Genomic DNA, 23,588 nt, shown 5'->3' with positions numbered 1-23,588 from the left:
GTACACACCTTTATCTCCTTCATGGTAGAGAAATGTGTAGGCCATGTGTGGTGTGAGACACCATAATGCATGCTGCGCAATGGCGTGCGCAAACTGACTTTCCCTATTTGAACATGCTACTTTTAAAATGGATGCCATGGCTGTGTGGTTGTGCCGCCTGACTGAGCTGAGTTACAGTCTATTTGTTATTTCCCAGCAACCCCAGCTTTTGGAGGGAAGCCTGGCACCCAGGGTGCTGGACACCTCCCCCTAAGCCAGTTAGAACCAGTTTCCCCAGACGCTTCTAGAAGCTTCTGGCACTGTCTGGTAGGTGGGGTGAGGGGCATTTAGAAAGCGGAGCTGGGCTGCCATGTGCTCAGTCAGAGCGTGGACCTGAGAGAGAGGGGACCTGCTGCCAGGGGGTACCCCCACGTGGGCCTGTGTGTTGGGCCCTAAGCTTATCTGCACCCCTTTGCTGTCCACAGGGCCAGGGAGAGCCATAGCTAGGGCACTACTGGACCAGGGGAACCTCTGCCGGAGTATAGGCGGTTGGATCTAGGAGGAGACTACACTACTGTGGCTGACTGAGCTGAGGCTCTGCTGTCCCCAAGATAGCGGAGTAATCCTGCCTGCCTATCTGAGCTTTCCCAGTGAGAGGGGAACCAGGGAGACCAACTCCAGAGTGCCTGCTGCTCTGCTGACTAGCGGCTGAGGAAGAAGAGTGCTATACTGGACTGGCCTGCGCTCCCTGCCTGCACCCTAGCGCCTTGTGGGACCCTGACTGCATTACCTGCGGAAGGAGAGCACTATAGACAAGCTGCCAGGGGTAGGTGAGCGCTATATTTGGTGGGCGCTATACTGTAATTGACTGCTTCCTGCCTGCACCCCTGTGCAAGGTGAGCGCTATATTTGGTGGGTGCTACGCTGGATTGACTGTACCCTGCACCTGGTCTCATGTCAAGCGCTATTCCCGTGTCGCGCTGGGAAGCCTAAGACCCTGCCAGAGTTTTCCAGCACCGTGTCAGCATGCTGCTGTGTGCCCAGGACCCGTGGATAACCTAAATGATAAGCGCTGTGCTGGAAGAAGCACTGTGGCGGAAGGGAGGCGCTGTGCCCATGGGGCGGCCGGTTTGAAAACACCGCGGGAGCCTACCCCGCCTGAACGCCGAAAAGCTTTATGCTTTAAATTGAGCGGGTGCCCACCCCGCAAATTGCCGCCAAGAGAAGTAATCACCGCCGTGGCCAGAGTACAAAATCGCCGCATCGGCGTTATTGGGAGTAACGGGGTGCCTACCCCGCACTTCGCAGAATTTTGCGGGTGCCCACCCCGCGCTGTGCCCCCTATCGCGGGAGCCTACCCCGCATGTGAGCTGCCCAGAAGAGCGGGTGTATGTGCACTGATTTTATACCATAGCTCCACATTAACCCACAATGAGGCATTGTGGGTTAGGTAGTTTGTTTACTTAAGCCAAGCACGATAAATTGTAATAATCATAGTCAATAATAGTTTCTGTCCATTGCTTGCCCTGCTGTTTGGCATGGTGTGGAACATCAGGTAAATTAAGGATCTATCAAGGGCACTTAGCCGTGATTTGCTTGACACTGAAGTCATTATCTTGTGAGCGTTTGCTCCATTGAGAGCCCGAGATGCGCATAGACTAGCGGTGACGCAATGTGTGTCACTGAGTGTGAGAATTTCAAATCACTTATAACGGCTCACTGACAACCACTTAGGTATTGATATAATGCCCTTAGTAAACTAATGCGATACGCCTATGCCAAACAGCATCGCAAATATGGATTGTAAGCACGTAATCGTGCTTGGCTTAAGTAAACAAACTACCTAACACACAATGCCTCATTGTGGGTTAATGTGGAGCTATGGTATAAATTGGTGAAACAAACATAGGACTTATGTTACTACCGTGATCAGGAACTGTGAAAGTTCGAAACGCGTAGGTGGGAAAAGGAAAAAGGTCATTAAAACTGAGCTGATGAATCCAAGAGGAGTGCGGCGTTTTTCTTCAGATAATTGATAAAATTGCGAGGTTGTCCTTACCTCGCCGTCGGCACCAGCTACTAAGAGCTCCTCCCGCAGGGACGATTTGCTGTATATATATCCATCCATCCATCCATCCATCCATCTATATATATGTAGACATTTCCAGTCGACGTTGAGCGGTATGATGTCAAGAAAAGAACTACCAGCATGCTCACCATTGACAGGTACACCAACAAACCCGGTCATCGGTAGGAGGGAGACACCACTCTATGTCGATACATCCTCACCCTTCACCGTCAAGACACACATCAGTGTCAAAGTAACCGTAGACAGTCCACCACCTATTGACGTCGAAGAAGCAGGTTTCAATGTCAGAACCAGCGGTGAAGCCACTGTGTTCAGGGAAAACACATTAGATGTCACAAACAGCAGAAAAGTCACCGCCTATGTCGAGAGAAAAACATTTGATATCAAAAGACACATCTTTACCAATGCCCACAGCTGAATGTAAATATCGCTCTACATCCAGGGCCCGATTCAATTCACCTCTAATTATCTCTCCACGCTGGCTCTACAGCATTGACCTGGGCCCCATACTTCAGACTCAGCACTCTCGTAATTATTCATCATCAAGGGTCACACCTGAGATCCATATTTCTGGTACACCATCTCCTAGGGGTGTTTGCGTTTCCCCAATTTTGCTCCAGGCACACTGTCCATGCTCCCTACGACTCCCATTGGGCCCTTGGGTAGCCTGCATTTTACAGCTTCGCCACGTAAATCTCCAAGATGATCTTGGAGTCCACTACGTCACTATTCAAAATCTAAAGTCCCATCCAGAACCAGATCTAGACAGAAATAAGATCTTCATCTTGGTCTATGACGACTTGCTCTTAAGTCAGCGACTACTCACCTACTTTAATACATGACACTGCATGTGGTTCACTGGCATCAACTCTGGAGCGACAGAGTGACAACCAACACCAGCATAAGTATTCTACAATCAGACCAGAGGCAAAGCCGACAAATAGCTGGGGTATAAGCTATATGTAGTCTACCTATGAGTAAAATGAGCTAAACCCCACTGGAGGCATTGCTTACATAACATGAGTATGTTCTATGGTGTCCTCCTGCCACTGAGAGAAGCCCAGCGCACCCGAGGTGCAGCTAGCAAGTATCCTGGATATACGTTCCCGGAGACCATACTGTATAAATACATTTTGGCCCAACTCCACAAAGTCTGAGTGATACAGCAATAAGACCATCATGTGCTTCAATAGTAATCGGTGCATTTGGCGCCGATCTGTTTTCACTGACGCCCAGCCGCAAATAGAGAAGAAACTCCTCAAAGCAGAAGGTCCAGATGCGCTCCTAGTCTCTGCCTTCAATTCACTATCGAGAATGGTGCCAATCATGACATCGCTGCACGCTAATGCTGCACCTAGGTTTCCGGGAACCTACAGCTCGATCAGGATTGTTAACACTTTGAACTTGGTGGCTCTTTGATCAAGTGTTTGAGGGTGCGCAGTTCAACAATTGGGGGGGGGGTGGGGGGGGGGGGTTGCGGGGACTTCTTAGATGCCATAAGCAAGGACATATGGAACCACTCAAAAAACAAAAAAAATCTACAAAATAAATAAAATAGTGATACAACAAAATTGAATGAAAGCTGCAGCTTAAGCAACTATTTTAAGAAACTAAACTGAAGAAGAAAATAAAGCATTCTTTGGGAAAGAATACATCTGCTTTCAACAGCGTCATTCCCTCAGCCTCACTTGCTCTGCACTGTTTGATGTTCTGGGCTGGCCTACGCAAGCATTCAGTGAGTAAGTAACCTTTATTTTGGCACATCCCACTAGTATTACGTTATTGTTACCGAGATGAGCGCTGTTATTAGGATGTTGAAATAGTGCCTAATTTTAAGGGATTCCATTACTTATAGTCATGTAAGATACTTAATTGTTTAGAATGGTAAAATTAGGAACAAAGATTAAATGTTTAACAGTGAAACATTCCAAGACCCGGAAAATGAAAAATCCTGATTTTAACAAGGAAAATTCATATTCTGATCAAGCTTCCATTTTACAAAGTAGATCTTATAAAGCCCTGAAACTGATTAATTCATTTAACTCTCAATACTGTACAAGGTATGATTAAGTATGCTAATTAGCAAAAATTGCTGGGTGCCTTCTGAGAATAGTAGAAGTTAAGAAAGTTTCAAGTAACAGCTGTGCATTTGAATTGATTTATTGAACACTGCTTGAAGCGCTATGTAAAGCAGGGACTGTTCAAGCTAATTAGAAAAATAAATTGCTCTTGGGAAATATTTATGAAGCATTCACATGTAAAAGCACACGCAGCAACCCAATCAGAAATAAAGAACTCCAAAATAGATATTTAAATTGTGACTAATTACTAAATATTCACGTCGCTATGGGAGTGACAACCAATTTCTAAGACAACTAAACCTAGCTTCGGCCAACTGAATTAGAGTCCCTTTACTATTTAAAAACTCTTCAGTGCAGAATGAACACAGACATGTCTACCAAGTCACTCGTGCCAGACAACATCTCGCAAAAGGTTTCACAAGTACATCAGCAAAACAGACACCTCTAGCAAGAAGTCTTACTGGCAAACCACAATATGACGGCTCAAGCTCTGGCTCCCCTATGCCACAATGCAGTCTAAGGTCTCACTCATTGTGACACTCACATATGCACCCTCCATAGGGTACATACACAAAACATCACTCATGAACCAAAATTGCATCATAAATTGTCTTAACTGTGTACCGTACCAACTCAATCCAGGAACACAGTAAACTAAACCGCACCCGCACGTAAATACAAAATTACAGACTATAATGGTATGAGACCTATGTACACCACGTATCCACACCAAATTACTAGCAATAGACCGGCATGTGTAGCATCAAATAACATGCAAAAAGGTAAAATTTATTTTAGTGACAACAAATAGTACAGCAGAATGAATTCCCAAGATCTCTCATGATACCCAAAAAAAACTCTACAAGAAGCCTTAGAATAATTAGCACTTAGGCTAAACTTCCCAGAGAAACCAAACGGTCCTAATAAGCAATTCACATTACAATAGTCAGCACTGAATTGTAAGCTAAACGGTAGCAACAACAATAAGCCTGTGCTCTTAAATGGGAGTATGATCTATTGGCTGTCCAACGCTTGTTTTTACATAGTTTATGGCCAAAGCTATTCCAGGATGGCTGTCCCTTCATCTACAGCCATGTGGATATCACACATGGTGACCATCTCGACATTTTATTTTAAACACTTTATTCAAAATGTACTTTTAAAATGGCACGCAGGATGGCATGGTTCTAGTCACAATATTAACAGCAAAAGCAAGGTTGGAGAGATCTGTGGAAGCAATGGACGAGCCCGGTAGCAACTTGTTCTGTAGCAATTTGCTGCTGTTGAGCCCTTCCGAAGCAATGTTAAAAATACATTTAAAAATCAATGAAGCAGAGCGGGAGTGGTGGGGGTGCAATGGATGAGTGGGTAGCATAAGCAGCAGGAAGAGCATAAATGATAAAATAGTTCAAGGATGTCTGCACTGCAAGGTGGTGGGGGTAGACAGGGAGGAAAGCCATCAATCAGGAGCATCGACATAAGGTAGTTAAGAAAACCATCCAATCATGAGCAAGAGGCTCACCCAAAATCTACTCTATGTATAGTATTGAAGACAACAGGTCACTGAAAACATACAGCTACAATTAAGGCAAGACCTATTACAAAGATCGCTCCGAGAACTACTCTAGAGAACAAATTAACATGTTTTGTCCAGGTATGCCATCTACAGAAACTCAAAAATCGGGAAAAATAAATAAACAGGATAGTTTGGGCTACTTTTTGCTCAGTAGGAAACAATAGGAGAGTCTCCACTTTCTTTCTCCCCAAAGTCTACCAGCAGCTCCAAAGAACCAGTCACAGCAGGTTTAATGTACTATGAACAAACCATTTGAGGCAGAAGTAGCTTTGCACAGTTATGGAACCTTGAAGTTTAGTGCACCCAAAAACCTTCACCTTTCACTAACAAAATTGACCAGGTTGCTAAACATGTCTGCTGACCTTACACTAGGCAAAACGTATTCTGTGCATGTCCTCTTTATATGCATGGTGCACTGAAACCACATAATGGTCATGCATTAATTATAAATTGCTAACTTGCATTATAATGGTAGTGTGGCTTAAAAGGCAATGTTATGCTATCTGCATTTGTAAAGTGCATTTCTTCCCTTAGAATGGCCTTGCAGTGCGTAACAGGCCAGGCCTACATTCCACACTGTACTGGGATTTCTCACTTTAGAGAGTCCTAGTAGTCTAGAACAGCTGATCTAATTCCTGCTACATTTAATTATGTTACGTCTCTGATAATTGCTTCAAGAAGGCCTGTGTTATTATCCAGGAAACTTGGCCGAATTCTCAAAATTGGAATTGTGACATTCAGAATTTAAAAATGAAATTCCAAGGGGAGAGTGGCTGGTCTAGAAACTATCAGAGAGACTTTCTGCTTGAACCAGTATCCTACGGGTGCTTTGCGAGAATGCAAAGTGCGAGCACAAGTAAATAATGGCAAGCACGATGCCATCAAGCCATAATTCACTCTCAAAGTGTCAAATCAGGATATTTTCAATAAATTCTGCATAACCTCCCAATCAGGGGCCCAACTAATACCCTGGAATAGAGCATCACATTGTATCCAACAGGCCAGGGATTCTACTCCCAGGGCAAACAAGGGAGACAGCGTACACCCCTACAGCGTTCCCCCACCTCGATGAAATTCTTTGCAAAGAACCCCATTCACAGTTGCCCTTGCAACAGGGGACATGTACGATAGGCCGACCTATGTTCTTAAACTCCGCACCAAATCAAATCTTGACTAAGCCCACCAGTATCTATGGCCACTTGAGAGAGTCAAAGGCCTTTTCAGTGTACAGGGCTAGCAAAACTGCAGGTTCTCGAATGTTACCCAGTTGGGACATTACTACCTGAAGCCTTAAGAGATTATGTTGAGTAGCATAAAGCTAGACTGATCCCGGTCTATCAGCTGATATAAACTATTCGCCAACATCTTGGCCTTGGTATTATGCAAAGATATGGACCTCTGTGAAAAGCTGTCATCAGAGGTCTACCCGGCCTGTCAAATAAAATATTGGAGTTCTCAGATCTCTTGGTGCTTCGTGAAACATGAGTGAGTGGCTCACCAGTCCTCCTGAAACTGGAGTGCATTGCTAGGTGTAACCTTCCAATAGGAGCTCCTCTGACCACTCCGTGAACTTGAAGAAACATCTAATTGATAAACCATTTCCAAATAACCTTCCAGCAATGACCTGTCATGTCTAAGAGTTTAAAAGGTGTTGGAATTAGCAGGGAAGGAATAAGCAGGCAACTCAGTACTCAGAGGACCATCATACGTATTCATCTTGAATAGTGTTATTCCAATTCTCCTCTGCATTCTGGAACCTTACCCTCTTGGGGTGGGTAGGAAAAGGAAGCTTATCCAAAGAATTAAATGACTCAGCTTTCCATCAATTTAGGAGCCTACCATCCCAAATGAAGACCTACCACGTGCCCCATGATGCCCAAACAAATATCCAGCAAGGCAAACATCAGCTACATTCATGGCGGTGGCAAGCTAAACTAAAGAGAACAAAAGAAGGTCCAATTAACCAGAAAGCAAACCAGCTTCAGGATCACCAAGTCACAGCGTGCACTAAACCAAAGTGTTAATTTGACCCCACACAAGGGTATGCTCTACACCTCCCGCCAGTAAAGCCTCTCTCACGCACGCACACACACACAGACAAACAGTTGTTAAAAGTGGCATATACGAAAAACTGGATGTAGACAAGTCCTTGGGAATGGGAGTGGGGGAGGAAGAGATGGATGTGGCAGTAACTGGACCACATATAAAGGATCAACTTTTGAGTAAGTTAACTAAGTAAAGTCTTGATCAATATTTCACATTCCAGCAAAATGGCAAATTGCTACAGGGACCCAGACCACTCAATTGTAGTAGCTCTGGAAAAGGGAACCATCATGAAACAGACACAAGGCTTGCATACATAATTATATAATTTCCTTTCCTGCAATGAGTAAGGACACAACTACAAAATAATTTTTACAAAATCAAATCCGATATTTAAGCGATTTTATAAAAGGACATATAACGACTAGGGGGCCTTCAATATTAATGGAAGATGGCACTTAGGACACAGTTGCTGAACCCAGTTGGGTAGTAGAAACTTAAACATGCCATTCTATATTGGAAAAAGGTTCTTTGGCAGGCATGCTACCAAAAGCTGTCCTACACTTCCATTATGGACTTATTCAATTTACACTCAAAGAACCTGTTGAACAGCCCTGCATGTGAGCAATTTCTTATTCCAGAATCGTCATGCCTTTGTACAGCCAAAAACAGTTGTGTCGCTCCGTATGGTATTAAAAAAAAGTGGAAATACCAAAATAAAACTTGCCAAGGTACTAGTAACCCTATACATGAAGGTGAGCCTTTCCACCTGTTTAAATCTTTTGAGAAAATGCTATAATTGAGTTCAGTTGCAGATCACAGGTTGCACAGCCACTCCCTTTTCCGAGTTATCCAGTCCAAACAGTTCAAGTTAATTATGGAGCTCAGTGATTCTCGGTCGCAAACATGTTGGGTCACTGGCCTAGGTTCTTCGAGATAGTTTGAGGGCTTACTAAAAAACGTGCGGAAACATCAATCACACAAAAGAAAAAAGTATACAAAGTTGAAAAAACATTTGTAAACGAAAAATTACACAACTCAGAATAAATACAATTAACCACAGAATAATAATGAACTGCCTACTTTCCAAAGTAAAATAGTCTACCCACAACAAGCTGAGGCAAACTATACACCACTTCTAATTTTGTGGTTCAAAATCGTAAACTGTCTACAGTGAAACACTGCAGCAGGCCATGAGGCATGGAACCTTTCATGTAGACACTGGAACTAAAAGTCAAATAAACCAACGGTTTAAACAAAATTAAAAAATCAGTTCATATGATTATTTAAAATATTATCTTGTCATCATTAGGTAAGGGGCTATGGATAACTGGGGAAGATGGCCCTTGGTAACTGAAATCCACTTGCGTTAACATCTAACCACATGAAATAAGTCAAAACGATGGCAAAGGCAGATATAATTAGAGCCCTTCGGTATTCAAGCTGCAAAAGCCTTAAAAACACTTCAATATTTCATTTTAAAACCGTTCTAAAATGCACTTCGTTAAAAAGGAAATCCAAAATGCATACAACCATTTCCTTTAAAAAAAAAAGAAAAAAAAGTTTTCCTTGGATACATTTTAATCCCATTCTAAACCATTGAACAAGCAACAAAACGGATGCAAACTTTAAACCAAGATGCAGTATATTAAAAAATAAGTTTATCAGCATTTAATTCCATGCATGATCAAAAGGCTATTCAGTCCACTCAAGTAGAATCTGACCCTTATAGGGCCCCCAGACTGCAAAAGCGCTTCCGGACCATGCAATAAATGGAAATGTGATATGCTGCAATTTTTGATTTCTGTATTTACTGTATTGTTTTATAAGCGTTGCAAGTGTCACATTTCGCATGCATGTTCACTGAAAGGTTGTGACGCGCTCTAGGACTCGATCATGAACAAATACAAACTGACTAAACTCGTACAGACTTGGGCATTTTCTTAAGTTGATGGGAGGGGCACAACAATTAAGCAAACTGACTACGAAAGTTATTTTATACTGGGTGTATATATTGTAAAGTACCAAATCAAAAGTAAGGTTGTGTTTTACGGAATAAACAACGTCATTTAAAAAGTGTATTATATGACCAAGAATGCCCACTGAATGAGAAAAACCTTAACTTCTGGATTTAAACAAAAGGTTTGAAAAAAGAATCTGGTGGAAAATGAAAACTAGGTAGAGCTTCTCTGAAATGCGAAAGCAGGAGTGCACAGCGCCCACCATTTCTATTGTTCTCCCCCTTGGTTCCTGCCAAAAAACAAAACCAAAAAAAAAAAAAAAAGGCATGCATACGAGGGGGCAGGGAAAGTGGTTTTAATCATTAAATTCATTGTTCCTGCAGTGCTTCGGGCAGCGCTCCCAGGAACTTCACTGTTAAATTCCCAGAAATAAAAAAACGTTCTTAGGGAACAACAGTCCTTGAAAAATAAAGATGATTGCAGCCACTACCCCCGCTAGGGCACTGGGTTATCATGTGATGTCTGAAGCGTGAGCTCATAGGCGGTGAATATACCTCATTCCTCCCCACCATCTTGCCAGCACAACACCCCCAGTCTAAAATGTCTGCAGTTCATTATCCCATGGGAACGATCTGCAAAAAAAAGAGCCTCGCATCTTAAGAATCCTTGTCAAGAGGGAGGAAGAGAGGATCCCACCCTCCAGCAGAAGGTTCGTAATTCAATTTTAATTTCAGAATTTTAAAATCATTAGTGGCTCTGGAGGAAATATGCAAATGAGTACAAATAATTAGGTGTAATGCTGAAGCCCTATATTCACAAGACTAATGTAGTATGTTGGACGATCTCAAGTAGGTGTCCTGTTTTAAACAAGAGGATACAAACAAAAATGCACACAAAAAAAAGTAAAATAGCTGTGGATTTCAGAGAAAATAGATCAGAGGCCTGCATAAGACTATTTTACGTGACATGCACCATTTAAAGCCACTCAGGTGGAGTAGATAAGAATATTTAAGTGTAGGAAATGAATGAACAGGGTTTGATGGTGGGCTTCAGCCTCCACCCTAACACAGCATTAGTTTCTTCTACCAACCAACAGCAGAGAAGCTGGGAAACAGGCAATAGATTACCTGGTATGCTTTATTTTTAGGACAATAACTAGTGGGCAACTAGTTTAGGATGCAAGCACAGTATGTCTAACAGAGTAAGGCTTCGTAATTGTAAGGTCTTCACAGAAGGGTGTATGTAGTCTGTCGCAAAAATGCTGCACTCAAATGAAGGACTAACATTGCAAAGTAACACAGACTCCGACCTCGCATTTGCATCATTATTAGACTCCCAGAGTCCAGGCTTGAAGGTCTAATCAGAATGAGCGAGACATTTGCTGGGATGGTCTATGGTTACCATTGTTGTAATCTTGGTTCGCTTCACCTCAACCAATTAGACTAACATGCATAAATATGATTTGTAAAAAATAGGACTGGAGACATGGGGTCTGACAAAATGGCAACATGCACAGATTACTGGTAATGTGGGTCGAGACCAGCAGATTAGGGGAGGTAATCAGAGTTTAGTCAGAGGGCCACAAGATTAAACACCTGGGGGAAAGAAAAGATTGCCTGCAAAGGACAGTTAAAGATCTCCGTTAAAACCGATTTAAGGTTGGCTATTGTCTACCAAATGTACTCTCTGCTTCTCCTGCTCCCCATATAAACTAAATTATGGAAACGAGACCGGTGATATCCTGGGGATACGGATGTGGCTGTCTTATTTTTCTTCCTCCCTCTATTTATGGTAAATTGTGTGAGTCCTGAGGACTTCTGTATTATAATCTTAATATTAGAAGACCACCCTGAAAGGAAACTGGGTTGCGGTGCGTATGACCTCAATGCTAATTCAGTCTTTTACATGAGGAATAAGTCTGCTGACAAACACACAATGAATCCATGAGCGTGAATCACCTCTTAGAAGCCTAACTACCACCATGAAGGATCGGTTGTGTCCCTAGACTGCATCCCCGCACCCATTTACAGAGAACATATCCGCATAGGTCACTACCTCCTCCTGAACAGCCTTCTTGTTACGCTAGTCAAGTTGAATGATCAAGCACTTCTTTAGGGATTTTTCTTGCAGTTGCACCTGTGTCATACCGATACCATTTCACTCTTTCATAAGAACACAAGATCAGCCTATGATATCATGTGCTTTAGAGCTTTACACCGACCAACATCATTAACCATCCCTTGTAAGTCCAACAGCTCTTACTTCCCAATCATGTAGGCCTCAAGACTAAGTGATCATCTCAATCAATGTTAATGGCTAATCCATTCTTTAAAGTTTTTTTAAAAAAACGCTGCCCTTATTTCACAGTGCCAGATCAGATATTGCACTGATCCACAAGTCACATTTCCCAAACTGAAAGAGACGAGCTTAAACAGGACTGGCTTGGGCACGAAATATCATGCATGTAAAAGTTCCCAACTGGTTGTGGAAACTGGTATATCCAAGGCCTACATATGAACGGGACTCCCCATACGCGTAAACCATACATGGATAGAGCAAGAAGCACAGTATTTATTCATAGAAATAGCCATACAACACCAAACAATCATTCTGGGTACCATGTATCCCCTAGTTTGGAATAATAGTGTTTATAGGGCAGTGTGCAGACTCCTTCTCCCAAGTTAAGTTACCAATTGAAGGGGATTGGAACTTAGTGTACAAGATCCTTTAATAGGTACATGAGGTAAGAATACAGCCCCTTGCTTCAGAGATAGGCATATCTTGGGTGACTTGATAATGGACCATTTTTTACTGGGCCCATAGCAGCTAAGCCACCCAACTATTCAGAAATACACTTTCACCTCCTACACACACAGCATGCATCCCTGAATAAATTACTTCTTAGTGTCCTCCTCTCTGCTGCCTCATATCACTAGAGCAGTCATTCAGATTTGCATATCTGCCCACAATGCACTACAATCTAGGATGGCAGGCGATTTGATTATACCTTAATAGGGACATTGGCAACCTAATGTTTCTAAATACTAACACCCGAGGCCAAACTGAAGCTGCACGGATTTCAATGTACGTGTTTAGTAGAAAACATCCCCTCAAGTTTTGTGGGAAGCAGAAAAGGCCTGTGTATGGGTTGAGGTAATGTGGAATTCTACAATTCTAAGAAGACAGGCTGGATCTGCTCAGAAGGCCCTGGAATGAACAGTGACATCCCTTACGACGTAATATAACACCCTCAGAGATCCTGAGTCAACTCCTATGGGCAAAGTATTACTTTAACAAGTTGTATACCTCCAAAGCTAAAGAAAAAAAATGTGTTGTCTGAAACTGATGCTATGAGTAGGAGGAAAGGTGGGCTGCCTACTGGCATACCAATTAAGAGAACTAGAAGCCTCCGATACTATAGCCGTGACACAAAATGATCAAGGCTAGACAATGACACATCTGTTGGCAATTTTCTCAATCTTATGCACATTTTAAAAACCCTACATAATCTCCTAAATATATCGGATTCAGCAAACTCCATCACATAACTCCGTGTTATAACCAGATTTTTTCAGGAACTGCATCAATTGGGAGAAATGCGAAGCCTCGCCATTAACTATATTTACCAAGGTAGCTGCCCACGGTCTGCACCCTTTCCAATTGTAGACGACATAATTAAAATACTTGGGTACACTTCTGAATAAGGGTCTTGATAATATGATAGAAGACAATCTCTGACTTTTATTGGTCAATACACAACACAATATAATAAGACTGTCTGCCCTTAAACGTGTACCTCTTAGGAAGGGCCTAAGAAATGCAAATGAATATAGAGCCCTGCTTTGAGCAAGTATTCGCAGTGCTTCTCAAAAAAGTCCCCTGGAAGGTGCTAAAAGTCCCATCCACAGTGGTGAGTTTATGTGGGTAAGAAAGTGGCCCCAATGAAAAATAAATAAGCAACATGCCTCTGGGGAAGGCAGGGGGCTTAGACTGCCACAATTGGAGACATTCTGGTTAGTCTTCCAAATACCACAAATCTGTTACTTTATGCTTACTACCCTGGAAAAGCCATGGTGGTTAAAGATAGACGATGCACTTCTGGTGCATACGGGGCATTAGCATACTATATACAAATAAGAACAGGCTTCTCAGACCCACATGACAAAGGGTACGTTATCACAGACATACAGGAAGATAAATAATTCCCCAAACACTCTGCAGACTCTCAGGGCAGCCTGGAAAAGAAACGTGGGGGGCTAGACCAAGAGGAATTGGAAGAAGCACTGAAAGGTCCACAAGAAAGTGTCATGAGATCAGGGTTTCACCTAGTACTACTCCACATTCTACCCAGAGCATACTAATCAGGCAGTCTCCTACATACAATGGGAAGGACATCCTCACCGAACTGTGTGAGAGGGTGCAACAAATAAAAGCTCCTTTTTCCATCTAATCTGGGTTTTCCCACTAATTGAAGAATACTGAAAGGGAACTGAAGAAGGCATGTCGCAAGTATTGGGTAGTTCAGCGATGAGAACTAGCAAGACCTTTGTCTTGCAAATCTGAGGTGACACCAACATGTTCAAATACACTAAGATGTGGGCAGAATAGGCCCCGATAGTAGCAAAGAGGAAGTCTGCACCGAAATGGGGAGCTGGAGACACACCAGAGAGAGCGAGAGAGAGAGCGAGCGAGAGAGAGAGCGCGAGAGAGAGAGCGAGAGAGAGAGCGAGAGAGAGAGCGAGAGAGAGAGCGAGAGAGAGAGCGAGAGAGAGAGCGAGAGAGAGAGCGAGAGAGAGAGCGAGAGAGAGAGCGAGAGAGAGAGCGAGAGAGAGAGCGAGAGAGAGAGCGAGAGAGCGAGAGAGCGAGAGAGCGAGAGAGCGAGAGAGCGAGAGAGCGAGAGAGCGAGAGAGCGAGAGAGCGAGAGAGCGAGAGAGCGAGAGAGCGAGAGAGCGAGAGAGCGAGAGAGCGAGAGAGCGAGAGAGCGAGAGAGCGAGAGAGCGAGAGAGCGAGAGAGCGAGAGAGCGAGAGAGACATGGAATGGCTATGTTGGCAGAACAAGTGATATACCAGGGGAGAGGATGCCACAGGAAATGAAAGAAGATGTGGGGAGCCTGGAAAACGTTCGGAGGTTTGTAAAATTTGTATACCATGCCCATGGAAAATACGTCCGAGCCATACGGTCAGAGGGGCAAACCGAGAACCAGAGATAGAAACGAAAGAGGATGCATGACAAATTTATACTTTAGTCATACAATTTGTCGAAGAAGTGGTTGCGCTCCTTTTTCAACTTTGTTACTTGCGTAGAAAATTAACAAAAACATTTTAACATATAAATATATAACAGGCTAGCTCCAGTCACCCAATACAGAATGCTATACCATACTTGGAAGAAAGCACACCATATGATGCACACAGATACAGCGTTTCAAGAAAGGGAATCGCTATGGGCTAATTGTCAGCTACTGATTTGGAACCGGGAGCATTTTTGGCCTGATTTCCTTGTGAGAGAGCTACAGTCAATGTATCAACTTTGCAATGCAGGAAATCACTTGAGGTAGCGGGTACAGAGTTTGGATTGTGCAGAACACATTGTTGGCAATATATACAACTCTCACTCTGTTAATAAGGTGCTAGAAATCCATCACAAAATGCTATCGACAAACCACCTATAGGCATATTTGACAAAATGAGAGACCTATATAAGAGTGGTCGCAACAGGCTACATTATCTCAATCCGATAGTTTTCACATTTTAAGGAATGGTGGTCAAACAAACAGACTCCAGTTGCTTATATGGATGATTAGGCAGAGGTTTTGCAAGAACATGACAAATATCTTAAACAAGTGGACTGAAAACGAGGCTACTATAAAATACGGCACTAGTGACACTGATCCCAATAACAATTGGAGGCCACTGAGATCTGTAGTCACGGAGTTCTGGAAATGTGTCCAACCTAACAGTGATACTGCACACACAGTTAAAGGTTGCAAATTAATTAGGAAAACATTTGAAGAATGGGGAAAGAGCTCCTCAAAATTTCAGTTGCGTGCTACTGCATGGTACAATGTTTCTTGAAGTCTCTCCACAACTGGTGATGGTTCACAATGGAATTGGCAAGATCTGTATAACAGTTGCAAAAGTTTGAGAAGAGTTGGAGTAGGACTGTGTAGTCTGAAGGTGGGTGTGATGACAACATTTTTCTATTAGAAAGGCTTTGGGAACCTTAGCTATGCCATACATTTTTATTTAAAGACTGAACAATGTTATCTCTGAAGTGCCTGGTTCTGATTTGCTGAAGGTTTTTCTCTTTTATTAAGTGGATGATGTACGGGTCTTTTCACTCCTAATCGACTCAGTCTTAGAGATGAAACAGGTTTTGATATAATAATGCAGAGGCTGGAATTTGTAAGGGAGGGAACGGGTGGGAGGGACGAGGGACGAAAAGGGAGCAGAAGGAGTATGATGGATGTTATGGAAACACTTGTACAACTTTTTTTTTTTTTTTTTTTTTTTAACTGTAAGACAGGTCATGGCTATCATTGGTTGCTATTTGAGAGGTTTTCTTAAAACCGAATATATTTGCATTGCTGAAATAGAGGCTTTGATATTTAATTTAACAGTCCCTGTGCCACATAATGAATTTATGACAACCCATCCACCAAGAGCAACACTGGCCCTGGAGTTTTTTTTCTAAAGCATAGTTTGCACCGAGGAGGAGGAACAGGAATGCATGATGAGCCCATCAGTCCCATGATTCCACAAAATACATTGAACCATAAACCTCAATTTGAGCAGATCTATATTTATCTGCATTTCTGTTAGCTCAGCAATGGTCAAACACCGGAAATTGCCTTCTTGAGGCAATGGACTTAGTAGACCATTCTACTCCAACAAGCTGAAAGGTTCAAGTAAGGAGAGTAGATTCGAACAGAGATATAGCTGTGGAACAAGAGAAGCAAAGCCAGTGGAGTGGTAGAAATTATTTTAGTTACATATTTTTCTCCGAAAGTTCCGCTAAATTTGTATAGCGAAAATCCAGCTGAAGTTGAGAGGTAAAATTTGCACCAAAATTCATAAAGGTATTTGACAATCATGGAACTAGTACAAAACAAAAAGGAAGCAAACCAGAGGAGGAGACTCAGGAGTGCAGAAAGCAGACAGGTGGCAACTCATCTGCAACTGATAAATATACAAAGCGCATGCCAGTTGCAGGCCAGTACCTGCAATAGACTTTGGTTTCTCTGGACAATTGTCTACAATGAAGTGCGCCACAACAACAACATGGCTGATGCAATGTATTTCAAACTACTTAACCCTTTCATTGTACTGTATGAGAAATGCACACTGACACCTACTAACCTTGCACTCCTATCTATCGAAACACCCATTACTAGTTTCAAAAGGTCAGAACTTTCAGAGGTTGGTGGATGTAAGACAATGTAAGTGCTCACATTTCATTCGCCAGCCCAGGTTGTAGTGAGCACAGATTATCAATGGGTGGAACGGAGTAGTCAGTCGCAATCATACTATGGAAGTAGTCGAGTATATGGTAAAAGGACGCAACATGGTTATTAGGTTTTTATATTAAAAAATTTAGGGACAGACATGTAACCACTGAGCAGATGCACGAGCTGAGCAGTAGATAATGGCTATTATTTGGTCTCAATATAGCTGGATCGAAAACGGATGGGAATCATCAACTTATTAGAAGATACACTGCTTTGAGAAGAAGCATCAGGCATTGTCAGAATGTCTCAGTACTTTCAGGAGAGACCCCCTCCCCCAGTTTCCAATCAAAATCATGCTAAGTACTGCAGCATGTATAGATCTTTTGTTAAAAGGATCAGGTGAGCTACATGTAGGCTGTATTCTATTACCAAACAACTTCATTGTAGTAACAAGCTGAATAGCTGACCAATGGTTGGTGCACAGGACATTGGTCTCGTAAATTCACTTACAATGAATCAAGAACATGGTCACTCCAAGGAACATGATCCACTCAAGGTAGGTGGACATACATGTAAAACATGCTCCTTTTCAAACAAACTAATTAGTGGTACTATACAATCAGAAAATAACTATCAGTCTTTCTGCAGTGAAAATGAATCTTCTATACTAGAGAGGCCTTCTTAAATAAGTCTACTCAGTTCAACAACACCAGACTCCCATTGTGTAGCAGGTAACGCCAATTTGAACTAAAAATATCAGTACTTAAAATAGTACATTGCTAGACAAGTGAAAAACAGCAACAGCTGCCTTCATTCACTTTCCTTGCACTAAAAGGACTAGCACGTTGTTGTTTTCCTTATGGTGTGAATAATCCGCTCATTAGAACTCGTTATATCATATCATTTAAGCTACTGAAAAGCCTATTCTGCTCATTTAAATACCACAATATTATCTGCGTATTGGATTCTATACTTTGTTTAACCACGTTCATGAATACAACACAGGTATATTTAAGAAAGGACAATTTGGTTAAGGTGTTCCAATTTAAACTTGAAATGCAAGGTAAGTCGCCTCAAACAAGGTGCGAGGTGACGGTTTATATAGCAACTTTGTTTTCTAGCAGCAGTTTAACATGATAAAAGGCAATACTGATTGAGGATCCAAATCAATCTATTATTCAAGAAAAATAGCACAAGCTAAACTTTCAAAGAATACCACGAAATTATATTTGCATAAGTAAATTAGATGAATTGCTTTCAATCTTTTTTTTCCCTTACAGAATGCTTCGCGGGTCAATCAATCCACGAAAGACAATTCACTTAAATGGCTTTACAAAGGATTTTTATGTGCATCTTATGAAGTGAAGTTTATTTATAACTGGACCCTAATCGCAGGTGTTTCTACTTACAAACTCATTAGTCATTTGTAACTCTTGAAAGTAAAAACAGGCCTGCTAATCTCAGAGGAAATTCTATTACAAATTTGCAGTTTAAGTACTGATAAGTTGACTCAGAATTTGTGAGATAAGAAAATAACATTTTTGGGATAACTGAAGGTGTAACAAAAGGATTATAAATTTGGTCGAGTACACAAGGGCAATATGTTTCAGGCTTGTGGGATAATATATGAAAAGCATACACCTCCTGTTTTGTCTCAATGAATTGTAAGGACAGTTCGAAGAAAGACTGAAGATGCTGGTGAGAACACAATGGCATATACCTATGTAAATGCGACTGCAAGAAATCTGGATCAAACTCTAAACAACTGAGTGTCACACGGAAGGTGTGCAACAACACAAAATTAACATTTGGCCTTGGAGGACCAATGCAGTTTGGCTAGATGTCTAGTGAGGTTTCTGTATTTGAATGTCCTAAAATAAGCCTATTTATGTGCCCAGCCAAATAAAGTGTTTGATCATATGCCTTAGGACACTACAAAAGAAGACTGGAGAACACAGATTGGACACAAAAAAAAAAAGTGATGGAAAGGTAAACCATTTGGGTACCGTTCCTTAAAAATACAGTCGATAAGTTCCATGGTTACCATCCAATGCACCAAAGGAATAACCTATCTCAATTTAACAGCTGTTCATTAGTCTACATGAGTTATCCATGTGTTTGTCCCACTATACAGGTCTTTAGCTATTCATCAAGCTACCCTGCATGAAACAAAAGCAACAAAAACATGAGGCAAACCACCTGGACATGTGTGGTGCAACAAAAAACAATTTTGCACAATGACAAAGGTAAGTGGAGATAGAAAAAGAAAGGGTGCATGCCCAAATAACTTCTGACACTGCATGAAGACAACATTCTGGATTGTCATACAACCAATGACAAAAGAATACTGTTAGTAGCTGCCATCAATCTACCTACTCAGTAACTATTAATCTAAATTAACTGTAATGGCCCCAATTGTCACCTGGACACCAATGTGGAGTCCGTTTACAGAAAGTGCAGTATAAAACTCTAGCAAAGCCCCCACAAAACTAATACAATCATTCCTACCTGCTAGCGGCTGCCAAATGGATATTCCTAAATATGTTCTTCACGAAATTAACAAAACGTTATTTATAAGAGTTGATTTAAAAGACCTATGAGCTAACTGGACACAGGCAAATAATGCAATATGAAGTAGACAAACCTATCATAATTAAGGGTATTATTACACAACGTGTATATATTATTTTTCATCTTTCTAATCTGAAAGTAGGGTGGCCAATTTGTAATGCCTTTTCTTAAAACCAAAATCAAACTACATTACAAGATGGATGTTATGCCTGCATGTACAGGGCAACCATCTTCAAGTATATTTTGCTGAAAACAAAACGCATTCAAAGAATCTATTAGCAAAAATAGGACTACTCCTGGTGTCACAAGAAAGACCTATTGATAAGGCTTTCCGTTTTGTCTCTCAGCTTTTAACCTTACTGGCCACCATGTGCTGCAGAGTTGTTACATAGGGTGCATTTTGAAGCTGAAAGGCATTGTTGATACTGAAAAAGAACTCGTTAAGCTTGTTTGCAATACAGTATTGAATTCACTAGGCTGGTATGGTATGATATGTCATTTAAGGCATTATGATACGGTTTCATAGGCTTGATAAAGAGAAAGATGCATATTAACAACTGCAGATAGTCTAAGATTTGGGCTATACAACCGATATCTTCATGGTCCTTTATCCTGCATCATTCTCCACTAGGATGAGGTGGCAAATGGTGCTTTTAGGAGTGGGTCACAGATAACTATCTGGGTCATTGTAGAAGAAAAGAAAAACACTGTACAAAGCTGTTTTTTCTTTTATGACTGACATTAGTTAGACCCATATCGGACAGCCCTTTCAAGCTTTCCTTTGAGCAGAATTAAAAAGGGCAGCTAACCAGGTGGCACATTTTAGATTCACCACCTTCTCTTAAATGCGATTCATTGAGAACATGTGGTCAGACTAAACTAAGTGAAATCAAATGGCATAACATATTCCCCTAGTGTACATTATAGTGTAATGCATAATACTGTGGCCATAGAGAGGAACAAGCCTGAAAACCAAATTACTTTATAAACTCATAGAATTTGGGAGGTAACCTGTACTGTCCTCTGTATGCATGATTGGGGTTTTAATCTTACTGCATAAGCGTAAATAATAAACACCATCACTCAAACCATTCTATGCTTTAAAATTCTTTGTCTTGCTTCTTCAAATAAAGGGCATCCTCCAGCAGCAGATTGATTCAGGTCTCTTTAAAATTGAGCGCTAACCTACTGATAAAATGTATGCTTTATTGTAATAAACTCAAGGAAGTAGTAAATGTACTACCTTAATTTAATTTTCAGAAGGAAGAGTTGAAAAGCTAAATCTCCCTTCCCTTGTTTAAGCATCAATTAAAAATCTGCTCTTGGAGTCATTTCACATTTTCTGCTGGCAGAAGGCTTTGTGGCATCAGAACTCAACTGAACTAAGTTATTACACCTGGTATATTTATAACAAGTGACTAGTGAGGTCAGAGTAATTAGAGAAAGTTGATGCATAAAGAGATTGTATTTCATTAACATACAAAACTAATTTAGGATTATTCTTTGTAGGAGAGTAAAAATACCTCATTCGCCATAACATGGCATGTTCTAGTACCTTGATCTAATTAATCCAGGAAAATGTGGCTTAAAATGACCGTTCATCAAACCATACACAGTCCATGTTTCGACCAACAGACCATTTTCCAGTGAAGACTTTGTTAAAGAATCTACAGGAATGAAAAGGATCCATCCGACAAACAGCTGAATCAGGTTATCATGAGAATATACGAACAAAGGTCAGTTTAAGGTAATCTCTTTTGGGAGAGTGGTCATGCTTCTGCAAGCTCAATCCACCCACCACAAATCCGCCAATCTGCTGTTCAATGGATAGGTGTGCTGAGTGAAGGAATGCTGCCTTCCCTTAGTTTATGGAAATCAATGTGATCTAGTGAAAACTGCCTCCTAAGGAACTATTCCCTCTCCCTCCGTCAGTGCCTATGTACTCCATAGAGTACACACACAAAACAACTCACTTTTTTTGGTCTCGCCTACGCAGCACGCATGCGCGGCATGGGAGGAGACCTTCAGGAATCTATTCACTTTCGGCCAAAAACGTGCACGCTTTGCATTGCTTTCAATGGCAACGCGTGCACGTTTGGCTATTCCCTTGCGGGAGCGAGCTTTAAAACCATCTGTTTGTAATTAACTTGCAATCAGATGGTGCCCCTGCAAGGGAAATGCGCCACTGAAACCACTTTAAGTGGTACCCTCAGCGTCGCTTTAACTTTCGCGGCCGCACTGGTCTTCCCTTCTCGCTGTCTTCAAGTCTTCCTTTTGCGTTTATGCTACTCTTTCACTCCCCTTATGTTATTATTCTTTCTAGTCGTTTATTTTGTTTATTTTTCCTTGTTCACTTTCTGAATTTTGCTCGCTTCTCTTCTACCCAGCGTTAAAATGCAGAAATACGCAAGGCTAAGGTAATCTGACATTCTCTTAGAGAGGACATTGTATCAATCACGTAGGAGTCTAGAAACGGGAACTGCTAAACATACTAGGGCGAGGGGAGAAAGAAATACTCGAGCTGAGTCGTCCAATGAGGGACGCGATGGGAGCGTGCGCGAGGTTGCTCATATTTATAGCCATCTCTCTGCCAATCTGATCCTACACTGCGTGCAGCTCACAATTCAGGACAACAGGACTGCGCATGTGAGTTCCGCCTTGTGTTCAGGTGTTATGCGACCCGGAAGTGCTGAAATTCTGGACAAATGACATTCATTAAAAGACCAAGTAAGGCTAGCGGGCATTAGGTTTTATTCAAGCATGGCCCGTGCAAGTAGCGGGCAAGCGGTCACCTTAATGCTGGGTTTCAGGATTTTGTTAGACATTAAGGAGCTGTCTCCACCGTAACTCTAGGCGACACATGAGTGGAGCACTGAATATCCGTCAGGCTCTAGCTACCCAGGCAGGTCTTGTAGACCAGCAGCAGGAGGAGGTTTTGTGCAGGCGAGTCGTTTCTCAATTCCACTGCTCTTGCTGTTTCATAATCTGAGCCTTATGAGAATAGCACTCTAAATGACATGGTTTCCTTCCCTCTGCGCTTGCTAGCTGGATATATCAATTCCAGTAATGGGTAGTAGCCGTGTCTCCTATGGGCAAGTGCTCACTCACCTGCATAGCCCCGGGGGCCGCGACCCACCCTTTGCAGTGGCCCACGTGCCGAGGAGCATCAATCCTTCTCGGTTTTCTAACTGCTGTTGACTAGGTCTGTTTTCTTTTAAGAACAGTGTATGGACAGTTGCAGATTTAAAATCTACGCACTTCCATGTTTACAGTTAAGTGGGCAGGGGAACTATCATGAGTGGCCGAATTAGTCGCACATCCGGGCCTCTGTCCCTGCTCGCGTTATTTCCCTACACACCACACAGCTGCTTTAAACTTTTATGGTTTTTTAAGGACAATTCGGGCACCAGCATAACTCAGTACACAACAAGATTGAATGCCAAAAATGGATCATGTATGCAGATTTTCGCTCTCTTTGGAACTGTGGCCATTCGGTTCCCAATACAGAGCATTTATGACACCCGTTATGCCCTAATTAATTTAATTCACCGGTATTTCCTCAGGCCTGCATTCTAGTCCATTTTTTTATAAAAGAAAAGTACATTAATACACACAAGACAATTATACTATACATAAAACTAGGACGAACCATGACAACCAGGTCTCTACACCCCTCTAGGACCAGTGTTCTGACCCTAAACAATATTATAGTGCCTAGACGCTATGCACTCTAAAAACAGACAGAACATGTAGACACACAACATTGCATATTACAGACCACGTTACACTTTCTGTTAAATAAGGGGTGTTCTATGCATGTCTCCCCTCGACCTCAGAGCC

General features: G+C 41.9%; 1 protein-coding gene across 4 annotated transcripts in view; it reads right to left on the bottom strand.

Annotated features, from left to right (window-relative positions):
- Positions 1 to 23,588, bottom strand: part of NCOA3 (nuclear receptor coactivator 3) — a 449,566-nt gene that overhangs the window by 281,685 nt on the left and 144,293 nt on the right. The window contains exon 1 of one of the 4 annotated variants that reach the window (XM_085619418.1): positions 2,197 to 2,253. The exons of the other annotated variants lie outside the window; for them this stretch is intronic. The gene's annotated coding sequence lies outside the window, so the exon portion shown is untranslated. Of the gene's footprint in view, positions 1 to 2,196; positions 2,254 to 23,588 lie in introns of those variants that run through there. 4 annotated transcript variants of the gene reach the window in all.

This window comes from Triturus cristatus, chromosome 7 (assembly GCF_964204655.1).
Source record: "Triturus cristatus chromosome 7, aTriCri1.1, whole genome shotgun sequence".
Lineage (NCBI taxonomy): Eukaryota > Metazoa > Chordata > Amphibia > Caudata > Salamandridae > Triturus > Triturus cristatus.
Note: the sequence above shows the minus strand (reverse complement) of the source record. Positions and strands in the feature narration are given on the sequence as shown.